Below are 7,503 nucleotides of genomic sequence, written 5' to 3' on the forward strand. Positions count from 1 at the left end.
ATTTTTATCCCCAGGGGTACAGGTCTGTGAATCACCAGGTTTACACACTTCATAGCACTCACCATAGCACATACCTCCCCAATGTCCATTACCCCAACCCCTTTCTCCCAATCCCCCTCCCCCAGCAACCCTCAGTTTGTGAGATTAAGCGTTACTTAGGGTTTGTCTCCCTCCCAATCCTGTCTTGTTTCATTTATTCTTCTCCTACCCCCTTAACCCCCCATGTTGCATCTCCACTTCCTCATATCAGGGAGATCATATGATAGTTGTCTTTCTCCGATTGACTTATTTTGTTAAGCATGATACCCTCTAGTTCCATCCACATCGTCGCAAATGGCAAGATTTCATTTCTTTTGATGGCTGCATAGTATTCCATTGTGTATATATACCACACCTTCTTTACCCATTCATCTGTTGATGGACATCTAGGTTCTTTCCATAGTTTGGCTATTGTACACATTGCTGCTACAAACATTAGGGTGCACGTGCCCTTCAGATCACTACGTTTGTGTCTTTAGGGTAAATACCCAGTAGTGCAATTGCTGGGTCATAGGGTAGTTCTATTTTCAACATTTTGAGGAACCTCCATGCTGTTTTCCAGAGTGGTTTCTCCAGCTTGCATTCCCACCAACAGTGTAGGAGAGCTCCTCTTTCTCCGCAGCCTCGCCAGCATCTGTCATTTCCTGACTTGTTGATTTTAGCCATTCTGACTGGTGTGAGGTGATATCTCATTGTGGTTTTGATTTGTATTTCCCTGATGCCGAGTGATATGGAACACTTTTTCATGTGTTATTTTGGCCATCCGGATGTCTTCTTTGCAGAAATGTCTGTTCATGTCTTCTGCCCATTTCTTGACTGGATTATTTCTTCTTTGGGTGATGAGTTTGCTAAGTTTTTCATAGATTTTGGACACTAGCCCTTTATCTGATATGTCATTTGCAAATATCTTCTCCCATTCTGTCAGTTGTCTTTTGGTTTTGTTAACTGTTTCCTTTGCTGTGCAAAAGCTTTTGATCTTGATAAAATCCCAAATGAAAACGGACAGCCTCTTCAATAAATGGTGTTGGGAAAATTGGACAGCCACATGCACAATGGTTTTTTTTTTTTTTAATTTTATTTTTTGTTTGTCAGAGAGAAAGAGAGAGAGAGCAAGCAGGGGTCACAGCAAGCGGAAGAAGAAGCAGGCTCCCCGCTGAGCAAAGATTCCAGTGCAGGGAGCCCAATGCTGGACTCTACCCCAGGACTCTAGGATCATGACCTGAGCTGAAGGTGGATGATTGACCAAATGAGCCACCCAGGTAGCTCCACAAATTTTTTTTTGAAGTGTTCCAGGGACTTGATAGGAATTTCATTTAGATTGTGGTAAAAACAAAAAGCAAAAACAAACCCCCAACAACAACAACACAACCTTCATTTTAGAATTCGATTTTGGCTTGTCTGATCTCGGAAGCTAAGCAGGGTCGGGCCTGGTTAGTACTTGGATGGGAGAATTCGATTTTGGGAAATATGTTTAAAAATATTAAAAGTTTCAAATATTTGATTATGAAATAAAATTTATCTAATTATCCAGTGTAAGGTATCAAAAGCAAATATGTAAGTTACATAGTTGTGAGAAAAATTTAGCTCTTTTAATATTAGGTCTTAGATCCCTTAATCAGAGATCTGACAAATATGGTAAATTATTTTGACAAACATAAATTATTCTTTTTTTTCAGGCATTTAATTTAAAAGATAAAAACTTTAGGGGATACCTGGTGTCTCAGTCTGTTGAGCATCTGCCTTAAGCTCATGTCATGATCCCAGGATCTGGGATCGAGTCCCACATCAGTGGGCATTGCTCACCAGGCAGCCTGCTTCTCCCTCTGCCTGCTTTTGCTCTCTCATACTCTCTCTGACAGATAAGTTTGAAAAATCATTAGGAAAAAAATTATTCTCTTTCCCTCTCCCTCTGTCCCCATTTTTTCTCTCTCTCTCAAATAAATAAATAAATAAATCTTAAAAAAATAGAAAAAAACTTTTGCTTACAATTTCTTAAGGAAAGCCACCAAAAGTTTAAGAAAACTTTTTAACAAAGAGAAAACGAAAATTTGCACCAGTGTACTTTTGATAGTCAAACTCATGCAATTATTTAAATTTATCCTAATTTTAGCTAGTACTGATGACACATAAAATTTCTTTCTGGAGACACCTGGATGATTTAGTCAATTAAGCATCCCAGTCTTGGTTTCAGCTCAGGTCGTAATTGATCTCAGGGCTGTGAGATAGAGGCCTGCACTGGGCTCTGTGCTGAGTGTGGAGTCTGCTGGTTTCTCACTCTTCCTCTCTCTCTTCTCCTCCCCATTTCACACACATGCTCTCTCTCTCAAATAAATAAATCTTAAAAAAAGAAATCTTTCCAAAGGTTCTATCTTCATAAAACTTCTACAACTTTCTTTTTATATTCAGTTTTTGACCAAAATTTTCCCCTATAAATAATGTCTTACTTTAGGACATTATTTTCTTTTCCCTTAACAAATAGGTATTTTGTTCCTTATCTTTTCCCCCCAAACACAGATCTTACTTTCCTCACATACAGAGTTGTTTCCCTTACTATTTCTAGTAATCTTATATATTTATTAAAATCCTCAATCCTTATAGGGGCCTGGGTGGCTCTGTCAGTTGAGCCATTGACTCTTGGTTTCAGCTCAGGTCCAGATCTTAGGGCTGTGAGATAGAGCCTTGCATTGGGTTCCGTGCTCAGCAGGGAGTCTGCTTGAGATTCTCTCCCTCTCCTTCTCAATCTCCCCATGGCCTTAGCTTAAGTCAGATGCTTAACCCAGGTGCCTCTAAATAAATACAATCTTAAAAAAAGAATTTTTAATGCTTATAAACCTTCATTTTTTTCTTATCAAAGATTTTATTCATTCATTCATTTCAGAGAGAGAGAGAGAGCACAAGCAACCAAAAATTATGAAATATATTCATAAATTTGCCAATATAAAGAAATCTGGTGTAACATATAATTCACAATTGTTTACTACTTAGTTTACATTAAAAATCAAGGTTTTGGGGTACCTGGGTGGCTCAGTCAATTGGGCATCTGCCTTTGGTTCAGATCAAGCCCCGCATCAGACTCCCCGCTAAGTGAGGAGTCAGCCCCGCATCAGACACCCCACTAAGTGAGGAGTCTTAGCGGGGAGTCTGATGCGGGACTTGATCTGAACCAAAGGCAGATGCCCAATTGACTGAGCCACCCAGGTACCCCAAAACCTTGATTTTTAATGTAAACTAAGTAGTAAACAATTGTGAATTATATGTTACACCAGATTTCTTTATATTGGCAAATTTATGAATATATTTCATAATTTTTAGAAACATTTTATAGCACAGTATTAAATAAAGCACAAAATATGTTTACTAACAGACACACACTCATCTTTAGTTTTTCTATAATAAGACAAAAATAGATAAATCATGTTTAGTACTTAATGTTTTATTACTTTATCTTGTTTTGAAAAAAATCTAGATTATCAACAAACTTAATTTTACTCATCTTTTAACTTAGCAAAACTTTCGAACTTTAGATTACCAAAGACAGAGGAAACTTTATAAAAGTTTACCTACAAATCTTTTTTATTTTATTTACATCTATTTCATTTACTTTTTCTTGAAACTTGTGCTTAGACTACCCACAAAACTCCATGGGGCATATAGACAAAGTAAAAAATTGTCCTAAGATTTCTTATTTACCAATTTTGAAACAGGAATATAATACACTTATTTGAGTTCTGATAAACAGAAGCAGGAAAAAAAAAGGTTTTTTGGAAAGTTTTTTTTTTTTTAAATTCTAGTTAACATACAGTATTTTATTTTATTTTAATTATTTTATTTTATTTGCTTTTTCAGTGTTCCAAGATTCATTGTTTATTCACTACACCCAGTGCTCCATGCAATATGTGCCCTCCTTAATACCTAGCAGGCTCACCTAACACCCACCCCTCCCCTCCAAAACCCTCAGTTTGTTTCTCAGAGTCAGTCTCTCGTGGTTCATCTCCCTCTGTGATTTCCCCCAATTCATTTTTCCTTTCCTTCTCCTAATGGGCTCCATGTTCACTTACTTGTGGAGCATAATGAATAACATGGAGAACATGCAGTGTTATATTAGTTTGGGGTGTACAATATATTGATTCAACAATTCCCTACAACACCTATGCTAATCATGAGAAGTGCACTCCTTAACTCCCCCACCTCCCCCCGGGAATCATTAGTTTGTTCTATATAGTTATGAATCTGTTTCTGGTTTATCACTCTCTCTTCTCAACCTTTTCTTATTTGTTTTAGTTTCTTAAACTTCACATATAAATGAAATCATGCGGTATTTGTCTTTCCCTAGCTGACTTATTTCACATAGCATTATACTCTCTAGCTCCATTAATGTCATTGTAAATGGCAGATTTCATTATTTTTCATTATTTTTTATGTTGGAATAATGTTCCCACATACAATGTGGTTTGTGTGTATATATATAATCTTTATCTATACATCTATGGATGAACACTTGGGCCACTTCCACATCTTGGCCATTGTAGATAATGCTGCTATAAGCATACGGGTATATATATCCCCTTGAATTAATTTTTTGAGATACCTCCATCCTGTTTTCCACTGTAGCCGCACCAGTTTCTACTCTCACCAACAGTGCAAGAAGGTTCCTTTTACTCCACATCCTCACTATCATTTCTTGTTTCCTATGTTGTTTATTTTAGCTTCGGACAGGCACCAGGTGACATCTCATTGTAATTTTGATTTATATTTCCCTAATAATGAGTGATGTTGAGCATATTTTTATATGTGTTGCCTGTCTGGGTGTCTTCTTTAGAAAAGTATCTGTTCATGTCTTCTGCCCATTTTTAAATTGGATTACTTGCTCTGCAGGGATTGAGTTTTATAAGTACTTTATATAATTTGGATACTAATTCTTTATTTGATATGTCATTTGCAAATATCTTCTCACATTCTGTAGGTTGCCTTTTCATTTCTTGTTGTTTCATTCACTGTGAAGAGGCTTTTGTTAATTTTAACTTTTGTTTCCTTTGCTTCAGGGGTCTTTGTAGAAAAATGTTTATGATTGTGGTTGATGTCAGGGCAATTACTAACTGTGCTCTCTTCTAGGATTTTCATGGTTTCAAGTCACAAATAGGTCTTTAATCCATTTTGAGTTTATTTTTGTCTATGGAGTAGGAAAGTGGTCCAGTTTCATTCTTTTCTACATTGCTCTTTGCCAACACCATTTGTTGAAGAGACAATCTTTTCTGTATTGGATATTCTTTCCTACTTTGTCAAAGATTAATTGACCATATAGTCATTTTTGGGTTTTCTATTTCATTTCATTTATCTGTACATGTATTTTTAAAAATTTTTCATTTATTTATTTGGCAGTGATCACAAGTAGGCAGAGAGGCAGGCAGATAGAGGATGTGGAAGCAGGCTCCCTGCTCAGCAGAGAAACAACTTGTGGCTCACTACCAGGACCCTGAGATCATGACCTTAGCTGAAGACAGAGGCTTAACCCACTGAACCACCCAGGCACCTCTGTATGTGTATTTTTGTACAAGTACCATACTCTTTTAATCATTATAGCTTTATAATATAATTTGAAGTCTAAAATTGTGATGAATTTAGCTTTTCCTTTCTTTTTCAACATTGCTATGGTTCCTTGGAGTCTTTTGTGGTTACATATAAATTTTAGCATTCTTTGTTCTAGTTCTGTAAAAAATGTTATTGGTATTTTTAAAATTTTTGTTTATTTATTTGACAGACAGAGATCATAAGTAGGCAGAGAGAGATAAAGAGAGAGAGAGAAGGAGGAGGAGGAAGCAGCCCCCCCCCCCACTGAGGAGAGAACTTGATGTGGGGCTCCATCCCAGGACCCTGGGATCATGACCTGAGCCAAAGGCAGAGGCTTTAACCCACTGAGCCACCCAGGTGGCCCTGTTATTGGTATTTTGATAAGGATTGCATTGAATGTGTAGATTGCTTTGAGGAGTAAAGACATTTTAACAATATTTGTTCTTCCAATCCGTGTGTATGGAATGTCTTCCCATTTCTTTGTGTCCTCTTCAATTTCTTCAGTGTTTTATAGTTTTCAAAGTACAGATCCTTCACCTCTTTAATTAGGTTTATTCTTAAGTACCTTATTATTTTGGTGAAGTTGTAAATGGGATTGTTTTTGTAATTTCTCTTTCCGCTGCTTTGTTATTGGTGTATAGAAATAAACAGATTTCTGAATATTGATTTTGTATCCTGTGACTTGACTAAACTTGTTGGTCAGTTCTAGCAGTTTTCTTGTGGAGTCTTTTTGGGTTTTTATATATGGCATCAAGTCATCTGTAAATAGCAAAACTTTTACTTCTTCCATATCAATTTGGATGTTTTTTATTTATTTTTGTGTATGAATGCTGTGACTAGGACTTCCAGTACTATGTTGAATTAAAGTGATGAGAGTGTACAGATCTTTGTCTTGTTCCTGACCTTCAAGGGAAGCTTTCTGCTATCCATCTTTGTATGATGTGAGCAGTGTGTTTTTCATATTGTAGCCTTTAATTTGTTGAGATATGTTCCCTCTAAATCTACTTTGTTGTAGGGTTTTTTTTTTAAAGATTTTATTTATTTATTTGACAGAGATCACAAGTAGGCAGAGAAGCAGGCATAGAGAGAGAGGAGGAAGCAGGCTCCCTGCTGAGCAGAGAGCCCGACGTGGGACTCGATCCCAGGACCCTGGGATTATGACCCGAGCCGAAGGCAGAGGCTTAACCTACTGAGCCACCCAGGCGCCCTTGTTGTAGGTTTTTAATCATGAATGGATGTTGTGCTTTGTCCAATGTTTTTTATTCATCTATTGAAAGGATCATATTGTTCTTATTCTTTCTTTTATTAATGTGGTGTATCACATTGATTGATTTATGAATATTGAATCATTTTGCAACCCGGGAAGAAGTCCTACTGATTGTGGTGAATGATTTTTACAAATATATGCTTGGATTCAGTTTGCTAGTATTTTGTTGAGGATTTTTGCACCTATGTTCATAAGAGATATTGGCCTATATTACTTTCTTTTTGTGATGTCTTAATCTGGTTTTGGTATCAGATTAATGCTAACCTCATAGAATGAATTCATATTTTTTCCTTCCATTTCCATTGGTTGGAACACTTTGAGAAAAAATAAGCATATATTGTTCTTTAAACATTTGTTAGAGGGGCATCTGGGTGGCTCAGTGGATTAAGCCTCTGTCTTTGGCTCAGGTCATGATCTCAGGGTCTTGGGATTGAACACTGCATCAGGCTCTCTACTCAGGGGGGAGCGTGCTTCTCTCCCTGCCCCCCTGCCTACTTGTGATCTCTCTCTCTGTCAAATAAATAAATAAATAAATAAAATCTTAAAAAAAATCCTGCTTGTTAAAATCACCATGAGGCCATCTGGTCATGGACTTTCATTTGTTGGGAGGTTTTTGGTTACTGATTCAA

Source organism: Mustela nivalis (genome assembly GCF_964662115.1).
Source record: "Mustela nivalis genome assembly, chromosome: 6".
NCBI lineage: Eukaryota > Metazoa > Chordata > Mammalia > Carnivora > Mustelidae > Mustela > Mustela nivalis.